General features: G+C 47.2%; 1 long non-coding RNA gene across 1 annotated transcript; it reads left to right on the forward strand.

Annotated features, from left to right (window-relative positions):
• The first annotated feature begins 3,640 nt into the window (after nt 1–3,640).
• LOC115608392 lies at nt 3,641–18,233 on the forward strand. Its single transcript, XR_003991526.1, has 5 exons — nt 3,641–3,808; nt 9,392–9,472; nt 12,257–12,467; nt 17,624–17,757; nt 17,956–18,233. It is a non-coding gene; the product is annotated as an uncharacterized LOC115608392 (long non-coding RNA).
• Nucleotides 18,234–20,123: the final 1,890 nt, after the last annotated feature.

Genomic DNA, 20,123 nt, shown 5'->3' on the forward strand with positions numbered 1-20,123 from the left:
AATAGATCAGGCAGATAGCGGTGAGGGAGGGGGGGGTAAAATGACATGATTGATTGAAAGAGAAGACTGCAAATTACTGGGTTAGAATTCCCACCGGAATTCACCACCTCCCTGTGCTTGTCTTCTCCATCGGCTTGAGGAATGGCCGCCAACCAGGTATGGTGTTTTTTCACTCCTTGCTGCTATGTAGCCCGAAGGGCCATTAGGCATGTGTGACTGGGCTCCAGTTCTTGGAGAAAGACTGAACTTCAGTTTCACTGCTCGTGGGACCTGTTCTTTGAGTCCTGATGAGAAAATGCTGTGTCCCCTCAAAACGAGGTAATGCAGCTTTTTCCTGTAGCTCATTAAAATAATGCAGTATTCTCAGTACCACCTGGTTTGGCAAACAGTGAAGTTTGAGTGAAAACACCATTAAAGCCAACTCTTTAAGTTCTCCATTTCCCAGAGGTACCACTGTAAAGACTCCAGCTGTCTAAGCAGGCAGAACAGAGCTGCCGCTCCCTCTCTGTGTGCAGTGTGTGTTCCTGGCTCTGCATGTCAGTGTGGTAAAAATAGCCATGTTTAAAGTCTATTGGAAATAATAAGGGCTTAATTATCAGCTACTTTGGAGCTTTTTTTTCAGCTGAGACTAAAGAGATATGAAGAACTTGGCTGCTGCTCTCTGCTCCTGCACCACCCAGCCATAATGACAGCTAAAGCAACTCGGTGGCTACTGCATTTTTTAGTGGCCCCACTGGCAGGAAGAGATTAGAGGGAATGCAGCTACTTCAGTACCCTCTTGTCCAGGCATGTGTCTGTCTGTCTGCAGCAGACCCCTTGGCTCTGTGTAGTTTTATATGAAAGAGGGAAAGTAAAATCTATTTATAGGCAGTCTGGGCAGCTCATTATTCAAGGCTAGGTTGTTGACTCATGCCCGTCTGATATCACTTAGAGGGCTAGATATTGCCAGCAAACAAAATAAGTGCTGTTACTCCCTTCTAGTCAATAGAACTGACTGTTCTTAAGCTGACATTTGCTTTTATGGCAGAAGCAATGTGTCTCAAGGGTCCTGTTATAAATGTATACATTGCTGAAAAGGTGCTAATCTTGATTTCCTTGGGATTATGGAGATGGAAACAGAAATACGAGGGCAGCAAAATCAGCAGAGAGCCTTCAGCCCTGTTGTCTGTTGCTTATGTTCATCTCTGTTAAAAGGACCTGCAGAAATCAAAGATGAAGAAGGCAAAAGACAGCCCTGTTAACACCGAGGGTTCTTCCTCTTCCACAGTAGAGTCTTGGAAAGGCCCTTCCCTCCTCCTCCTCCTCATCCCAGCCTGTCTCGGGAGTATTCTCTTTGTTAAATAGAAACTGTTCTCTTTCCTGTCGTCTTGAGCCGTTGGCTTTTGGCACCAGTTTGCAAGCCTTGAATCACTCTCGGGGGATGTGTGCTGGAAAGCTGATGGGAACTTATTGTCTATCAGCAGCTGAGATGCAATTCTTGGCTTTGCTCTTCTTGGGAGTCACAGTGTGCAAACCTGGACAGCATCATGTGCATAGAGTAAGAGACTGAGCACCTCTTGTGGGCCGAGTGCATGAAATCCTGTGGCAAATGCTTTTTGCAAACTTCAGGGCACGAGGGAGGTGGGAGGGGAAAATATCAGCTCCTCGAGCTCTGCCTGCTGGCTCAGAGCAGGGAAAGCTGCAAGGATGAACTTAGTTCCTTATCTTTTTAGGTCACAGCTGAAATTAACCACGAGAGATTTAATGTTAAAGTGGAGGAGAAAGCTGAAAACTAGGAGCTTGAAAAGCTTGAAAACTGCTGAGCCAAATGTCTCTTTGCAAAGAGAAGGATGCAGGATTTTCTTATCAACAAGATAAGTTATCAACAAGATTGTTGTCTGTCTTTCCCACAACTTGGGTGAAGAAACTGAAGCCAAGGCTCCAGGCATCCTGCTTGAATTGTAACATAAAGGGGAGATGCAGCAGGCAGGCGAGGAAAACTGGCTGTGAAACAAGCATCCCAAATACACCTTACACTGCTTCTACTGTGACTGCTCTGGATCAGGTCGGCTCTTTGAAATCAGAGCAGAGAAAAGGAGATGGAGCTGAACCCCTCCTCACAGCTGCTTTAATTCCTTTGGCTGCCCCAGTCCAAGCATGATGGCCATCTTCTCCCATTGAAGGGATGCTGATAGCTGCTCCTCAGAGTGGGTGCACCCTTTGGCTCAGAGCAGGGGCAACAGTATCTTGATTGCACTGTTACAGTCAAGTCTAATCAACACCAAATGGTGTTTTGCCTGTAGAACGGCTTTTCTGTATTGTGATAATAATAGCCATCTCAGAAGTATTCCTGGAAAGAGCTTGTTTTTCTCCCAAATGAGAATGGGAGCAGAGAATGAAACTCATAAGAGCCAATACCCTAGTCAATACCCCTTTGCAGGGTCTGGAAGGCTTCTTTAAAGTGCTGCTTTGTCTAATTAAATACGTAAAGCAAAATATAGTCTGCTGCTCTCCAGGTTAGCACTGCATTTTCTGGGCTGTGCTCCTTCTGCCTAACTAGGAAACCTATTCTAGACTTGGGAAAAAACCCCAATAAACTTTCTTGATACAGATAAATTCCTTTCTAATAAATAAAAATACACTTTCCGACAAAGAGCTTTTATGTGAGGTGAGTGAGAGAAAACTGCATCAAAAACCAGCAACAAAGCACATCACAAGGATATAGGCAAAGGAGTCATCTACAATTAGAAGAGTCTCTTTGGAGAGGGGCCTGAAATGGCAAAAAACCTGCTGCTTTTGTGATATGTTGATTAATGATGTGCTAATAGCTGAGACATGTCTGTAATAACTAATAGGCTTAAAAAAAAAACAACTAAGCAGAGCCAGGATCCTCTTTGGGCTGAAAGGGCAGTTACACTTTGCCAGCAAGGCAGACTTTAGGATCGTACCAGCAGATCTGGGCAATCACAGCCATGGTTCGGCAAAGCCCTGGAAGGACACGCCTGACCCTACCCTTCCTCCAAAAACCTTGTGGTACGTATGGACGAGACAGAGCAAAAGAAATGTTGCTGCCTTTGGAGAAGGGGAAAGATCAAGTTGGCCAAGTCAGGCAGGAGGCCCATGTCAGAGCCAGGAGCTGAAATCGCCTCTCCTGAGGATGGTCTTTAAAGTCATTGCCAAAGGCAGGCTCCCTTCTAATCAAGAACTGACCTCCCCACGGCTCCTCGTGCAAGATCCTGGTGCTCCACAGGACCTGCCACTTGGATGCAGCTCCTAACTTTTGCCTTATTTGCTCATCTGCCCTCAGCCAGCTTTCCAAGCGGCCCATCTAGAATAAGCACCACCAGGGAAAGGCTGGGAGAGGGCTATTGCTATTGGAGACAGAGAACCAACAAACAGAAACCCCACCAAAAAATACCCACACAAAACACCAATCAACCCACACGCACCCCCTAAACTACTACCAAAAAACATGCTCCAAGGTTCTTTTGAACTCAGACTCCAGGGAAGTTTAATGCCATGGTGCAGGACTAGCGTGTACAGTGTGATCAGAGAGGTACAGCGGGGAAGAGAGGGAGAACAGGAATTAACCTTATGGCATATGGTGAGCAAAGACCCCACTGTAGGGCAGCTTAGCCCCGATTGCAGGCAGGAGGGATGAGTTACCAGAACCAGAATTTCACCTCTTTGCTCATCTCCTCCCTGTCAGGAAATCCTTGTCTTGAAGGAAGGAGCTGGTGCTACAGAAACAGAGGTGACCCTAGGAGGGGCTGCTGGGACACGCTGCATGCTGCACCAGAGACAGAGGCTGCTCCCTGGAATAACGGAGGTGAGTGAGCAGACTGAGTCAATGGTGCTGTGTTAAATGGTGGTATTTGATGCTGTGTTTGATGGTGTCAGCAGCAGATGGGGTGGCCATGCCTGAGCAAGCATCCTCCCTGCCAGCTCAGCTGTGTTCAGTAGGAGGGGTGGGCTCAGGCCCCTGGCAACGAAACAGATGCAGGTCTACACCGTGTACAAGCGAGCAGGTTTGGATATGTTGGTAACAGACCCCATTCACAGACCAATTGGCAAGAGCAAGAGGCAGAAAAGAGCAGTGTGAGAGGAACTGATTTGGAAGGGCACGTTTTCAGAGGAGCTGGTCTAGCCCACCCTGCCCCAAGACGCTCACTTTTCAGCAGTTAGTGGGGATGCAGTCCCTGCCTGGTTGCATTGGCTGAATCCCTGACCTTCTAGGTCAGTGGGAAGAGTCAGAGGCAATCAGCAGGCTTGGGAAAAAGCCCCAAATGACAGGGGAAAATAGACTTTGGGATCTTTGAACCGTTATTCCTGTTTGACTCATGGCTGTGGGTATTTTCCTCTCTGTGCAGCTGTTGGGAGAACTGGGGGTGGCTACTGGGAGATGATTGAATACATGTGACATCCCTGAGGTAAGAGCTCTGTGGTGAGGCCGTAAAATGTTAACAGCAATCCTTACAAGCAGCATTGCTGTCTTGCAGGACTGCGTCTGGGGGAATAGGGATTGGCTCTGTTATGAAATTCCATGAGTTATTTGCTCAGTGATAGCACTCATCAGCCCCAGTTTTATGTGAGCAAGGTCAAAGGGATGGCCTGTTGCCCCCAAGAAACTTACTGCTCACAAGAGAAATGAGAAATAGAAATAAAGGTGCTGTTGCAAATTTGAAACCCTGAAAGAAACAGGAGGCTTGGTCAGATGTAGGTGCTGGAGGCTACCCTAGCTGCAGTTAGGTGCCTTCTCATGTGGAGCTGGCTCTCTAAGAAGTTGTAATGAGGTGAAAAGGTGCACATCTGCTCCAGAAGCTAGGACTGAGGATGACTGCATCCTTGTCAGCCAGGTTCTCTATCAGTTGTACAAAGAAAGAGAGGTACTCAGCCCCTGCCTGCTGCCAGGCTACAGCTAAGGAAGCTGCTTGGCCCTGCTGCTTGCAGCTGCTGGCTCCTCTTTCTCCCCAACTCTGCTTCTAAGAGGGGTCAGAGTCAGGGCAACAATCAAAGAGCCAGGGAAAGCTTTTGGTGGCGATAGCTGCAGTTTCTCCTCCATCTGCAAAGCTGAGAATGGAGAAAGACCAAACAAAAGCCTGAACACCACAATGGTGATCATAATCCCCAATTCCCTTGGAGTCAGTCTCATCTCACCCCACCCTCTATTTTCTTCTCCAGCAAGAAGATGTTTCCCCAGCGTTGTTGGCACCCTTAGCAGGACAGACCCAACACGGGAGTTTGGAGGCAGAGGTAGTGTGAAGGGCTGGGCTGGGATGCTGGGTTTCTTTCAGGACAGTGAGTTCAGGTCATGGCTCTGCCAGAGGATTTTCCATGTGACCTTAAGCCTGCCTTTTAAACCACTGTCTGCCTCAATTCTCCAGCAATTAAATGGGATAGTACTTTCCTCGTTAGCTGTTTGGATTGGCTCTCTAAAGCAGAGGCTGTTCCTTCTTTTGGTTGTGTACCTCTCCTGACATGTCTCGTCCTGGTTGTAGCCAGTTCTTCCCCGTTAGGTTTCCTGTCACGGCAAGGGTCAAGAAGAGAGGATTTGCCTCTAAATTGTCCAAGTGTGAAAGCACAGCACATGTTGTACCAATCAAAGTGCAAAGTAACCCTGAACTTCACATAAAGCCATTGTCTGAGCTGGAGAGGAACACAGCAGCTTCTCCAGCATATGTCTAAATACGCTGCAGTGCAAAAACCATGAGGCTATTTCTGTTCAGAGAGGGAGGTCCCTGAAGGTTGTGTTTCAGCCCACAGCTTGAGCTGCTGGGTCCCTCTGGACTGCTGGGCTCTTGCTAGCATGAGAGCTGGCTATGGAACTCCAAACACGTGTTGCAAACTCTGCTCCTTTTTAGATCTCTGCTTTTTCAGAAGCAGGGCAAGAGCATCTGTTGTGCTCTGAGGTCATTAATGATTCCAGGATTGTCAGGAAATGGAACATACTTCAGCAGCATACAATGTGTAGGGCAAACAAATAATATACAGACATATGCAAGAGAGCAGAGCAGGGTGTAGTATTTTACAGAATACCACAGTGGAGTGGCTTCCAGCGGTTCTGCCTGAGGAAGCTGCACAGCTGTTTCAAGCTGTTTGAGCTCTTGGGGAGATGATCTGTATTTGCATGACAAAGGAAAAAACGACAGTGTTGTCTCCAATACCTCGTTCTTGGTGTGCCATGCAGGGTTGTCTTCCAGCTCCTCACTCAGATAGGGGATAGGACTGCCTCCACGGGCAGCCAAGGATCTCTGAGGCCTTATCTTGTCACTCAAACTCGCCTCTTACCTGGAGAACTTGGCATTTTGGGCTGTATCCAAAAATCTAAATGAAAGCATGCTGAAGCCAGTGGGAATCTTTCCATGAAATGCTCAAGGGTTTGCTTTGGAGTTCATCTGCTTTCTGCAAATCTGACCCAAAGCCAGTGGAATGACTCTGTTTCGGGATACTCACGCTGTCCCTTTGAGGAGTGTTTCAGCGGTTAGGAAGAGCTTCCCTCCAGACAGAAAGCAGGGCCCTACCAGGAGCATGTGGGGTCCCATGGACCTAATCACCTCTGAAGCCTTAATGAAGTGCTTTTATGGGGCAAGGCCGCTTAGTGTTGCTGTCTTGTGCTTGTGTACAAATCATGCGCTGCCGGCCAGGCAGCTGTGTGCGCTCAGAGGCAGGCTGTGACGCGTTCTGCAACTGGCCATCAACATCTGTCTCGAGGAAGCCCTTGACTTCTCTGGGACGGGCAGGATCAGGATGTGCTCCTGAATTAGTTACCGTGAGTCTGACTCAAGTGGGAGGCAAAAAGGCTTGTGATTAAAATGTTTGGATGGTTCATTTGCAGCCAAGAAAGCGAGCTTAGCTTTCCTAGGCTGGCACAGGTTTCCTCTGCTTCAACAGTACAGTTTTTGTTGTGACACTATCAAAACGTTGCATTTTCATGTACTACTTTGCCTTTTTGGTGGAGATCTTTTTATTAGCATATGACTCCAGTATGCTATATACTGTGTTCTTTTTATTGTACACTAATAGTCTGTTCTATTTTTTTACTGTTACTGCACCAAACTATTTCTACATCATGAAAAGGAGAGGTTTTATGCTATCAAAAGAAAGAATCAGCATTACTAAAGCAAACTGTACTGAGACTTCTGGGGTTTCTTTAAGCAATTCACTGATAAATTTCCATAATGCAGTTTTTATTTTATTTGCCTCATTCTATCGAGGAGCTTCTAAAAATATTGGGGTTTTCCAAAGGAAAAAGATTATACCTGCCAGCCCCCTGTGTGTGAATCATTTTTCAGAGATATGATGGATTCATGTCAGTAGTGCTAGAGCTCCTTATTTCATGATCAGTGTGGTCTGGTGATAATAAAAACCTGCCCTAATTTAACATTAGCACTTTTGTATCAGTTATTAAATGTGCCTGAATTACAACAGCACCCAGAGGCTTTAACTGACCGCGAGGTTGGATACCATGCAGACAGAGTCAGAGTCCCTGCCTAGAGTCATTGCATGAAATAGCCAAGAGAGATGTTGTGAACCCTCTCATTTTACATCTGGGGAATTTGGGAATGGAGAGAGGAATTGTTTTCCAGAGGTTGTGCAGGGAATCAGGGAGAGATTGTGAACACTGGTCCCAGGACTCACACAGCAGCAGGACCCCCAGCAGGTCTGAAACCTCTGTTTCCCCTTCTGTCTTGCTGATGGTTTCTCCAGATCTAAACCTTGTAAAGCTCCTTGTAAAGCAGCCTGCTCTGTCCTGTTGTTTAAAGCTTTGCTGTGCCATTGAGGAAACAGAAGTTTTCCTCTCTCCCTTGAAATCTGTGGTATCTTCAGCTGTAGCATCACAGGAAATCCATCAATGTGATACTTCATGAAATTGTTGTCTCAACAACTTCATCCCATCCAAAACTCTTATTTTCTGAGGGTTATCCCAAAAGTGATAGTTAATAGGTGCATCTTTTTGAAATTGCTCAGAGTTCGTGGCTTACCAGGATTGTTCCAAACTTGAGAGCAATAAAGTGCTTAAACAGATTATTATGGTGTGATGGTCCTGCTCAGGTAGGTAGGTGCATCTTTGCACCATATGTATGGCCTCTACTTCAGTTCATCCAAGGGACAGCCTGATCTCACTGCCAGCAAACATTTTTACTCCATCTGTGTGAAACTGGATGAAATGGTGAGGAGCGGCCAGTCAGATTGCAACACAAGGCTAGGGGTTGCAGTGTCTGTGGTATGCTGAAGTAGAAGCTTGAGGCCGAGGCTGCAACTCCTTCCTGCTCTGCAGGCATGCCTACAGTCCCATGTAAGAAATTAGAGGGCGCATTACTCAGTAGATGCACTGCTGGTGCTTTAGGACAGATTTACCTACAGGGTGACTGGAGACAGACTGCCCTGCAGCATGACTTGTTTGGGTTTGCAGATTTCAAAGTGTTCCAATTGCCTTTTAAACGGGTAATCTTTATTCAAGGAAACCTGCCTCAGGCTTTCCCAGTTTAAATTCCAGATTCCCATGGAGATACAGGAGTCTCAGGACATTTCAGGCTGACATTTACGCTTTGTGATGTCTTGTCTTTGTTCAGAAGTGCTAAAGCAAATGCTAAAGTCAAAGATCTTAGGAAAAGCTTCGCCTTTCATTTTGTTTACAAGATGAGCAATACAGTCCAGCCTGCAGCCTTTCATCATGCTGCAGTTAGCCAGGCTTAGCATAAACAGCCTGTTACAATAGCATGATAGAGTGCAGCTTGCCAGAGGTCTGCTTTGTTCAAGTCTCACCTACCAAATGTTTGGGCCAGGCCAGCTCCATTCTTCGTGGTTTTAGTTGTTTTGGGGTTTTGGTTTTTTTTTGCATTCTGTGAGCTTTCTAGGAAACAGAAAGGGTTCCAATTACAAGGTCGTGCAACCAAATATAGTTGTAACTCCTCCACTAACAACACTTTTGATGTGCTGTTCAAAGCAAATCCATCGAAGCAGGATACTGTTAATAAAACTCAGGAGAAACAAGAGGTCAAGTGACGTGAGTAAAGAGATGTTTCAGTCTCTTTGGAGCTCCTATCCAAAGCCAAGAAGAATTTATCCTGACAAGAACACTAGTTTTACTTGGGAGATTGCTCTTTGAACTGGAAAGAACTACTTCATGCTTATGGATTGTACAAAGACACTTACCCACATCTTCCCAGTGCTCCCAGATGTATCCAGGGGCAACTCCTGCAGTTTTTATATGCTTTTCCATCAAAAGAAATAAACCTCAAACCAGTATATTTAAACTTTTGGTGTCCTGTTGACTTGTGACAGCATTTTAGCATGTCAGTAGCAGAATCATTTATAACATGAGATGAATTGTCATTGTTTATGTTTATAACATAATGAAAACTGACACTGGTCAGCTCTTGTGGTAACATAAGCTCTCTCCTTTGGGCAGGAGGAAGATGCAGTGAATTGAAAAGAACCTCAGCTGGCAACCTTTTGGAAGAGTCTGCAGATATCTTACATGGCACCAGAGGTGAGTGTCAGTCAGTCAGGAAGTCCTAGACCTTTTTTGTTGTTTCTTAGGTTCGTACATCACTTCTGAATGGAGTCTGTCATTTAACTTGAGGAAGAGGTGCTGGCGATGCGCGAGGTTTTACAGCATGGCACATGGCCCAGGCTATTTTCACCTAAGGAACCTCTAGTTCTAAATTCTGGGGTTTGTTGTCTGTTTGCCCCAGACATTTCAGATGGAGTCATGCACATGATGTCTTCTCTGGAGGAGCTGCTGCCTGCCTGCCCTGTATATTTGATAGCGGGTAGGACTCGACCCACTGGGCTGGTTTCCCCTCTTGTGCGAGTGTTTCACCAGCTGCACCTCTGCCCTAGTTTCATACTGGTGCCAGCAAGATGCACATCTGCCTTAGCTGATGAGGAGAGCTGCACACAAGGAAATGTGTACCCAGCAATGACCTGTCCAGCTCCCTTTTAATGCAGCCCACTGTGGGAAGCTGTTTATTGATGCTGTTACACCCTTGTTTTCATCAGAACAGGAAGCCAGAGGTAAGGAAGATGACTGTGGCCGAAACTTTCATTTCACGTGCCCCCCCAGCCCTGTGGTTTGTCTCTCCACCTCTTGTCATTCAGTAGCCTTCAATTCAATAGCCTAGGGCTGCTTGTCAATGTGGGGACCACCAGTAGTCATGGAGAGATGTGATCATCTCCTGGCAAAGATGTTCTTCATGTAGCCACAAACCCAGAGCGCTCCTGTGATGCTCACTGCTCCCTGCTGCCTCCTGCATGCTCCCGGTTCCACAAATGACCTTGCTGAGGCCACGTGCAGGTTCTTCAGGCCTCCGGGAAGGTTATCCAGAAATGGGAGAACTTCAGCAGAAGAAAGCAGGCCTCACCAGAGTTGGCTTTCTCTCAAAGTCTTGTATCTAATTGAAATACCTTGGCGTGGAGCACTGTGTCAACTGCATGGGCTGCCAGCCTGGCAAAACACATACTGCGTGCAAGCTTCTGTGCACCCTGAAACCTCAGTCTCACTATTTCCATGTAACCTGAACTTCTAAATTCTTCCAAGGGAGACTGAATTGAGAGAAGCCTGTGGTGTTCTTCAGGGATAAAAAGGAGCATATCGGAAAACCTGACCTGGCCCCAGCCTGTTGAATGCCCAATGAATACTTGCTGATGGGAAGCTAGTATGTGGAATATACTTTGTGGGGACTCCTTCATTTCTTTCTATTCCTTTGGCTCTGTGCCTTTTGCTAGCAACTTCCATAGTTGTCATCCTGGCGATGTTCCTGTAGAATTCCTCCCTTCACTAACGGGACATGGTCGTCGGACTCACTGAGCACATATCTTGCCCTAGTTTGGCTGGGGACCTAACTAGTTACCATTCCCAGCCCTTCCCCAGCCCCTGCATGGATTTCTGTACCCACGGGTGCCTATGGCTTCCCTTTCCTCCAAATGACTCATGGCCTATGTGGATAGAGGCCCTTTCTTCTAGAAGGCTCCAAAAGACATTGGACATGTTGCAAAAAAGGGCAGATGTCATTTGGAAATAACTGGTTTATTGGGATAAAATGTAAAATACTGCAAAGGGGGGTTTGCCTTCCCGAGGGAACTGGCTCAATATACGTCCTTCCCACCTATCTTTGGATAGACTGACTCACCCTGTGTGGCTGCTTCTTTCTCTTCCCATCAGCTACAGGGTCGTGCGAGCCTAGCTTAGATGGGTGTTTAACTTCTAGGATGTTTGCAGGATGCTGTGTAGTCTTAATTTCTCTTTTCAAAGGAGTTTGGTGCACTCACTCAGTAAGTCACTAGGTACTGTGTTAAATGAGTGCTCAAAAATACCAAACCATGGCCTCAGGTCAGACTAGGACAATGCACAGGGAGGTAAAGAGCATTAGGAGCTTGCCCGGGCTCTTTTTAGGCTTCTGATCCCAGTGGGTAAGGATGGAAAGAAGACAGCTGCTGTGGGGGTGTATACATGGGAAATGAGCACCCAGGGACACTGGCCATCCCTAATTCCACTCTGGGGGAGGCTCCCATGCTTTGTGAAGCTCCAGACTTAAAAGTCTTCAGTTGCACTGCAAAAATGCTATTATATCTGTGAGAAGTCCTGGGAGTGCAAATATATTCACCTCTTACGGGTCTCCTTAGTGTCAAGGCAAGATAAAGTGACCCTCCTTCCCTGGTACCTCTGTGGGGTGGTGGGAGCCAGCCCAGTTGCTGAGCTCATGCATTAGTGCATTATAAGCATAGAGTAAAACATGTAAAACAGAGTGTTTTAAGCCAGGCACAGTTATCTGGGCACATACAAATACTGCTTGCAAATGTTAGTTAATGTCGTGTGTATCTGAAAGCAGAGTTAGGGTTTGAAGATCAATTCTCTACAATGCGGAGTGATAGGGGGTGAATTTTAGCAAAGATACTTTTCCCATAATGTTTCATACTTCTGTAACTGCACATCCACATCCTATTTATTTACAGCACAGCCCCCACTACAGTTATTGCATCATGAACTTGATACCTCTCCCTGGAACCCTTTTTAGGGAAAAAAGACAAGGGAGGAGAGCAAAAAGGAGGAAGTGTTGGGAGAAGTTCAGAACGCCTCGGATTCCTCTGGGGTCCCCAGCTGTGCTGTATGTTGTCCCAGCTGAGCGCCAGATATTTCCGCTCTGCACATTTATGCATTCAAGGAGAGATCAAAGTGGCTGCCTCCAGTGTGCTTGGGGCAAAGTGTGTATGTCCTGCCCCGAAGCAGCCCTGATCCCTAAGGTTACAGCCTTTTATTTTTCCCTCCTTATAGGACTGGTGCCAAACAGGTGCTCTCTGGAGCTCATTATGTCCACCTGCCCATCAGTGCATAAACTGATAAGACAAGTCTTCAGATGCTTCGTAGTCCTGGTGACTTGGATGCCACATCCTCTGTTGGACCATTTCTGGTGATGCATCACTGTTGAAGGGAAGAAGATGGTCTTATTGTATCCCATGTCCTGTTGCTACCATTCTTTACAAAGGTATGTCCTTTGGGGGCCCATGCTGGTGGGTAGCCAAACACCAGTGGTGCTGGGGCAGCCGTGGTTGGCAATTCATCCACTGGGGTAGGAAGGCTCTGTCAGATATGTAGCCCCATGGGGTAGGTTTATTCATCTAATGTTAGCTGGGCCCAGCCATTAGCTGAGTCATTTCTGCAAGCAGAAACCCTTGTCACAGTCCCCCTTTCCTTAAGCCCCTGATGAAACTCTGTGTGGGATTGTCACCATGCAGCAGAACAGGGCTGTGTGCTGCAGCACCCCTGATCAGGAATGCTGGCTCCCCGCTCTGCAAGGTGGCACGTTCTGCCCAGCCCCATGGTGGCATCACTGCAAAGCAAAGCAGAAGTGCAATCAACTGAATATCTGACAGCAATTGTCTGGTTGCCTCCTTGATGAAGCGAAGATGCAGGGGCCTGGGCTGACCTGGACTGGTCATACACATGGTTTACCTAGTTCATATATCTTTGAGTTAGGACCTGCTGCGACTGTCATTCAAACATACCCCTACTGATGTGGTATTTAATGTCCCTCAGCCTTCAGTTGGATGGATGGGGGGTTTGTGTCCTTTTTGAGGGGCCATTCTTCTGTACGCTGTGTCTTCTAATTGCTTGCTTAGATGATATGTTAGCAGCTCGGATCAAAGCCATATCTCTTACCAGCTAGTAAATTATTCAAAGCAGTATTTCACACCTTCACAATAATTGTTCACTCTATGAAGAAGATTGCTCTGAAATCAGTCCTTGCATCTGCCTTTCCCAGTGCAAAGGAGATGGGGAGATCCGCTGAAAATTGAACGTTCTGTGGAGCGTGTTGTGCAAGGGCTCTGTCCCTCGTCAGTATCAAATTGCATAAATCAATGTTGGCCAGAAGTGGTGAAATAACAGCTCACTTCCTAAAATGGAAATATCCCCATATATTGTTCCTGGCTGAGGACTGCTCTCAGGGGCAGGATCAGCAAGCAGATGGTAGTGACTGCAGCATGCCCCTTGCCACTGCTGGCCCTCATGGTGCTCGAGGGAAGACCACCACTATCTGCCATAGATCTGACAAGGAGGGGGGGACTTTGCACCATGTAAAATTGCCTTAATTTGACTGTAATTTCCTTTAACCTAAATAATATATCTTTCTTGAAAAGAAGATGCTGTTTTCTGAGATCCAGCCTCCACGGTTACTCTGTTACTGCTCATGTGACTCTGCCATTCCCTAGGGCTTAAATGTTTTGGGTGTGTTGTTAGCACAACAAATTAAAATGAGAGCTTGTAAAATCCTCTACTGGGAGCTTATTTGCACAGTTTAACTGCACAAGACTGTTCTTCAGTGATAGAGAGCAGTCACAGGTCCATCTGTGCAATGTAGTGAAAATAAATGGTAGGTGACAGTGGAGGAAACCCAAATCTACTGTTGGATTCCTTACCCTGGGAACCATCCAGTAGCCAGAGAAGCTTGTCCCTTTCTGCTTGGGATCCCAAGATTGCAGGTCTTTTTTGGTTGAATAATTTTCTCACCATTTTTAGTTCTGCTTTGGGCATCCCAACCTACCCGAAGCCTGAGGTGCTAGTCATGTTCTGCTATCACCATTTTAACCTCCTGTTTTTCCCTCTGATGGCTGTAGCAGGATTGTATCATGGATGTATTTACAGATAAAATATTTAGCCGGATAGCGTGTTTGCTTAGCAGTAGCTCTGGACACTAGTTCTTTCCAGATGTCCTTGAAGCTGGCAGAGTGTCTTGCCCACAGCTATCTATCAATCAGGCAGTGTCTGCCTTGCCAGAGCTTGTGGATGGCATTTGTCCTATGTTGCTTCCAATGTATCTGAGCATTCTTATCCATTTAAGGACTTCAGATTCAACAAGACTTGAATTGCTTGTTCTCCATATGAAGTTCTCTATAATTTAGCCATTTGACCAATGCAAGCTCTTATTTTATAGAGAATTTCACATTCATTCCCCATTACGATTTTTGCTCAGCCCCTCATCTCTCCAGAATTTTCTCTTTCCCATATATTTTCTTTCCCAAAGCTCCTTGACGGTGTCTGGGACCTGTTGCCTCAGCTTTCTGCAGCCCTTTGACAAAACTCATCTCTTCTTCATGCATCATGTGGACTTTGGCTGGTTGCTCCTGCAATCTGGCTCAACTTGGCATTTCCTATGTATGTGTCACCGCAGCTCTCAGCCCTGCTGCAGCCCACTTTGTGTCACCCACTGCTTACATCTCGTAGAATCTAACCCTCCACGTCGCTCAGTGGAGATCTTCAAGACCTTCTAAGAAGTTATTGTTCACTTATTTTAAGATCAGGGATCAGGAACAGGGATATTTGTTCCAGAAAAAACAATCAGTGGAGTCGTGCATGCAACATCTGAGCCTGATTACTGAAGTTAGTCTATGGATTAACGTGTTATGTGTCTCTAGGTGTAGATACACACACACGCATTATATAAAACTCAGTGTCCTTCAGTAGAAAAAAGGGACAAAGTCTCGCCCTGGTTCATGCAATGGACATTTGCAGCTGTATCTTCCAGCACAATGATCTAGCCAAGCTGGGCATGGAGCCTGAGGGTGGAGGAGCGAGGTTTCGTGTTGGGAGGCCTGAATTTCGGCTTCCCTTGCTCGATGGCAGACCACTTCAGCACCCTCTCAGCAGAGACTGGCTCAGATGGTGTCATACTAGGAATTTTTGCTTTAAAAACAAGCAAATTTTCTTTAAGAGATAGGAAAACTGAGAGTGAAAGCTGTAGCAGTCACTAGGATTGTGAGTTGCCCACTTTTAGCATACAGCTCACAGGTCTGAGGTCTACCCTGAAATAGCAGCTTGTGGGGAGTGTCCAGTCCTCCTGGGGAAGGATTCACAAATCAGCTTCAGTATGAAACCCTTAAAACCATGGGAATAAGTGAAACTAAGATGACACCAATGTTTTCTTTAAAACCCACAACTTTTAAGGTAACATCAGGATTTTCCTGAGGTTCTTCTGGGGTTTTCTTGGAAGGGCTGCAGCCACAGATGGAGGTGCAGCTCTTGTGTGCTTGGCAAATACTCGATAACACAAACTTCTTTTCAAAGTTCTCACCTTGGGGGTTTTTCTTACTTCCTCATTGGCCCGAAAGCTTAAGGGTTTTGGGATCAGAGGTTCCTTTCATTTAACTGAAAGGTGGCCTTGTGGCTAACGCTCTCTTGCCTGGGGTAAATACCTCTCTAGCTCATTAGCTCTGGTCTGGGATTCAGTCCATCGACTGGTTGTTTTCATTTCTGTCCTCCTTGGCACAGGAGGGAATTAGGCCATGACTAAACTTTTCTGGTTTCAGTGCCAGTACAATTGTGTGAGAGGGTCAGGGGCTGAAGAAACTGCTGAGGAATCACATCTGAAATAGGGGAGGCTTTTGCACGTCAGGCTGCGCATGAAAAAGAGCAACCTTGGGCAAAATTCAGGCAAAAGCTGTTTCTCTTCAGTGGGCCAAAACCCACCCAGGTTTTTCCAGCACTGACCAGAAGCAGCAGCAAGAGCAAAGGGCAGATGCAAGGGGTATTTGTAGCCTTTCTCCTGGCCCAGAAACCTCTGCTCTGATCCAGCAGCCCCAGCTGGAGGGTGGGAGCCCAAGAGATGCAGATGGGTGGTGGTTTAAGGACTGGTGTAGCAAGGCCAAGTGGGTTTGGGGAAATGCCTGTTACTCTTGAGCTCCCCAGGTCAGCTGGGTGTAATTTCGGAGCCTCTTGGTCAACAGGCTCTGTGAGCTGGGTCCAACGGGAACTGCTGGTCCCAGAGCTCCCGGCTGGTGCCCAGCACAGTGCAGGCTTGAGAGACTTCATCAGCTGATATTGACAGTGAAATCCTGGAGATGACAAAGCAGGTAACTCACTTCTGCATTACACAGTGACTCCAGAGATAGCTGACCAAGACACTATAAAAACACAGGACTTATCCCCACTCTTTTCAGGACATGTGGTGCCTATAGAGGCACTGGCAGTAGTCACTCTCCCTTGCAGCAATTAGCAAAGGCATTTCTCAAAGCTGTCATTGAAGCTGGTTTCTTCTTTGTGCTTCTGTTAATGAGGCTGGTTTTGGCCCTGGGTAGAATTTCATTCACTGTATGTGGTTTCCTTTGCTTTCCCAGGAGGGAGATGGGGAACTGCTGTTTAGTGGGCAGTACTGAAGCACCCTAAAACCAGTGCAGAAACCCACCTGCAGGATAAATAGACAGTCCTGCTCCAAAACCCTGCAGTCTAAGTCGATGCTTGCACCCTTGCAATGCACTTAGCCCATCTGCAAAACAAAAGAAGTAGTTAACAATGCCTTGCTATCTTTCTTCCCTGGTGATGCAGGCATGCAGGTTAGGTTAGCCCGAGAGAAGCAGAGCCATTGTCCTTCCTGTGCCCTGAGAGGGGTGCTGGCTAATGCCAAGGTATTCAGACCTAGGCCTTTCTAGGACTGAGTTCCCCTGAGCTTCTCCAGAGTCCTTCTGGAGATGGCTGGAGGAACGTGTGGTTCATGCCAGCAGCTCTTGGCATCGGCCTTGGACCTGCTGTCACCTCTCTCTGCTTTTTGTTCATGTTTTCCTACAGACCAATGGAAGGCTTGTAGAAACACTGTGCTGGGACTTCTGTGTTAAACCAGGTCACCCCTCTGCTTCTCCCAGTGGCTTCGCTCCAGCTGAGCTCAGCTCAGGCCACAGCAAATGCTGCAGAAAGAAAAGGCAGAATGGGCCGGTGAACTGGGTTTGGGGTTTGGGTTTTCTGGTGGGTTTGGGGGTTTTGTTGGTTTTTTTTTTTTTTCTTTAATGGCATTTTGTACCAGGTAAATAAACCACTTAATCAAGTCCTTAATCTCAAAAGGAAAAGAAGTGAGAAATGCAGTTGAAGCATAAAGTGCTATAAAAGCAGCTAGTACATAAGGTACTAGTGCTTTAAAGCAAGAACATGACATTGCTACGCTGCACTGGGACAATGGAGGGTGGCAGAGCACAAGGCTGGGATTTTTACACCTCTCCAAAAAGCGGAGGATAGACCAGGAGAGCAGAGCACCCTCTTTTGCCAAGAGTTCAGAGCCTGCCTGTGTGAGTGTAAGCAGAGGTGCAGGAGACACTGTGTGCTTATATCAGCCTGGACTTGGAAATCTTGCTTTTACTCTTTTCCTTCCTTTTTCAGCCCCCTCTCTGAGCACAGGAGACTGGTCTCCACCATCAGTGTGAGCAAGGATTGTGGTGTCCTCTGACAGCAGGAAGGCAAAGGGGAACACAAAAACCCCAACACATGAGCACTGTCATTATTGTCTTCACTTGGTAAGACAACATAGTAAAAGCCTTTCATTAAAGGAATCTCTAGGGATTGGTTTTCAGCCAGCATATAAATAGGAGACTTCACCTAACTTCTTCCCTCCCATTTGTGCCAGTGTTTTAGTTCTATCTGATTTGGCAGCCCATGTTCATTTTCAGAATATTAAAGAACTGAATTAAGTAATTGAATCTTTTCCTTTGCAGCTGAATTCCCTCACTCATTGTACCAGGACGGGGACCAGCTACTTCTTTCAGCAACAAAATTAACAGCAAACAGCAAGCTGGCTTCTCAGTGATGTGCGTGGACAGCCGGCTCACTTCCATGTTGTTCTTGTGCTTGAGGGCAATGTGCCTCAGGTTTGGAGGTCCCAGATCCCAGCAGAGGGATGTGGACAACCAGCAAGCTTCGGCACTGCTGGGGCAGTGTGTGGGGGCTGGCTGCAGGGTGCAGGTACAAGGAATAAACTCCCCAAGGCATCAGGCAAGTTGACATTTATTTAATTTTTATCTTTTTTAATGCATCACTTCTCCCCTGTAGTGTTTCCATCCCATAACAGGAACATCCTTTGTTCAAGGCCTTCTCTGTAATGGTGGGGGGGTACTCCCTGCCACATCGCTGTCCCTTCTAGTGGCATGGGGACTCCCAGCATCACACCCATGCCCACCGCTGACCTGGCAGCATACAGAGCTGACCACCTCGGCAGCCATCACCACCTCTCCAGGGTCTTTACTTTTATCCTAGTGACTTTGCCCCTGCCAAGATAACATGAGGCTCTTGTTTTTGTCATTGCTGCTGTTTGTGTAAGTGAAGATGAAGGGGCAGCTGCTGGGAGTATAGGAAAGCGGGATGATAAAAAGAGGAGTCAGGAGAGAGACTTCAGCTCTCTCACAGGATTTTGGGTCAAAACCTGGCATGTCTCAGTGAAACTTGTCAGCCCTGGCTTAGTAGGTGCCCCGTGAATGTGGAACTGAGCAGCAGCCGCATGGCTTCAAGGAGGAGGAGGATTCTAATCAGTTTTAAAGAACTTTGCAGCAATGTTGTGTTGTTCTGTTACATGTGTGATAACATGAAAGCTGGGATAAGCAAGCTCGAGTCTATCCTAGAAAGCAGAGAATGCAAACCCAGTTTTGCAGCGGTATGAAAACAGGATCTTTTGTATTGGTGGGGAGTTCTGTATGTAGGGTGGTATTTAGCCACAGTGACAGTTCCCAAGCCATGCCTTCAGAAGTGCCCCCACCATCCCTCAGCGCAGAGGAATGCTCTGTCCCAAAGCAGCCATGTCTCCCTGCCACCAGTGTGAGCTGTAGGAACCTGGGTGTTCCAAGGCGTATGGATTGCTCTGCTCTGTTCATTTAATTACTGTTTGCCCACATGCCAGCTCTCCACTTTCCTTCCTTGGGAGATACCGGAGTCAGCTGCAGTCAAGTTTCCATGCTGCAGGGATGAAGAGGCTGATCTCTCCCTGTGCGTGCTTGCAAAAAGGCTCTCGGCAGGGTGGCCTGGGCTGTGCATCTGCTGACCCCAGCAGAGGGGATGGATCCTCCAGAAAGGGTGTTTTTGTGCAAGTCTGGACTGTTTTAAAAATGAAGAAATCAAATATAATTATCTTAACTCAGTCAACTTTCAGCCTGGCCTTGATAATACATCCCATATAGAACCTTAGAGCAGCTCCGGTGCCTAACGGGGCTACAGGAAACCTGGAGAGGGGCTTTGGACAAGGGCCTGTGGGACAGGACAAGGGGAATGGCTTGAACCTGCCAGAGGGGAGATTGAGATGAGCTCTTAAGCAGAAGCTCTTCCCTGTGAGGGTGCTGAGGCGCTGGCACAGACTTTTCCCAGAGAAGCTGTGGCTGCCCCATCCCTGGCAGTGTTCAAGGCCAGGTTGGACACAGGGGCTTGGAGCAACCTGCTCTAGGGGAAGGTGTCCCTGAGTGTGGCAGGGGTTGGAACTGGATGAGCTTTAAGGTCCCTTCCAACCCAACCCATTCTTTGATCCCTGTGCACTGGGTGCTGGGGTTTACCTGCTGCTTACCCGCAGCCATGGTGGGGAAGGAACTTGAAAACCTTGCTGTCAGCCATCTGGGCACTGCTGCCCTCTCCTCAGGGTTTGGGCTTTCTCCTGCCCCTGTGAGCAGCATTGAGGCTTTCACTCCCTTTATTTCTTCTAAGCTGTTTCATAGAAAATAAATGTTTTCTTCTCTCTGGAATGCAGGGTGGGGGGGACGGACGACATTCAGGTTTTTTAGCTCAACATGAGTGCGAAAGTGAGACAGGGCCATTTCTTTCCAGTGCAGCCCAGCAGCACGTGGGTCCCTGCCAGCTTCCCGCCCCGAGTGCCTGCCAGGAATGTCGGGCACTCACGCCTGGCTTT

The sequence above is a fragment of the Strigops habroptila genome, chromosome 5, assembly GCF_004027225.2.
Source record: "Strigops habroptila isolate Jane chromosome 5, bStrHab1.2.pri, whole genome shotgun sequence".
Lineage (NCBI taxonomy): Eukaryota > Metazoa > Chordata > Aves > Psittaciformes > Psittacidae > Strigops > Strigops habroptila.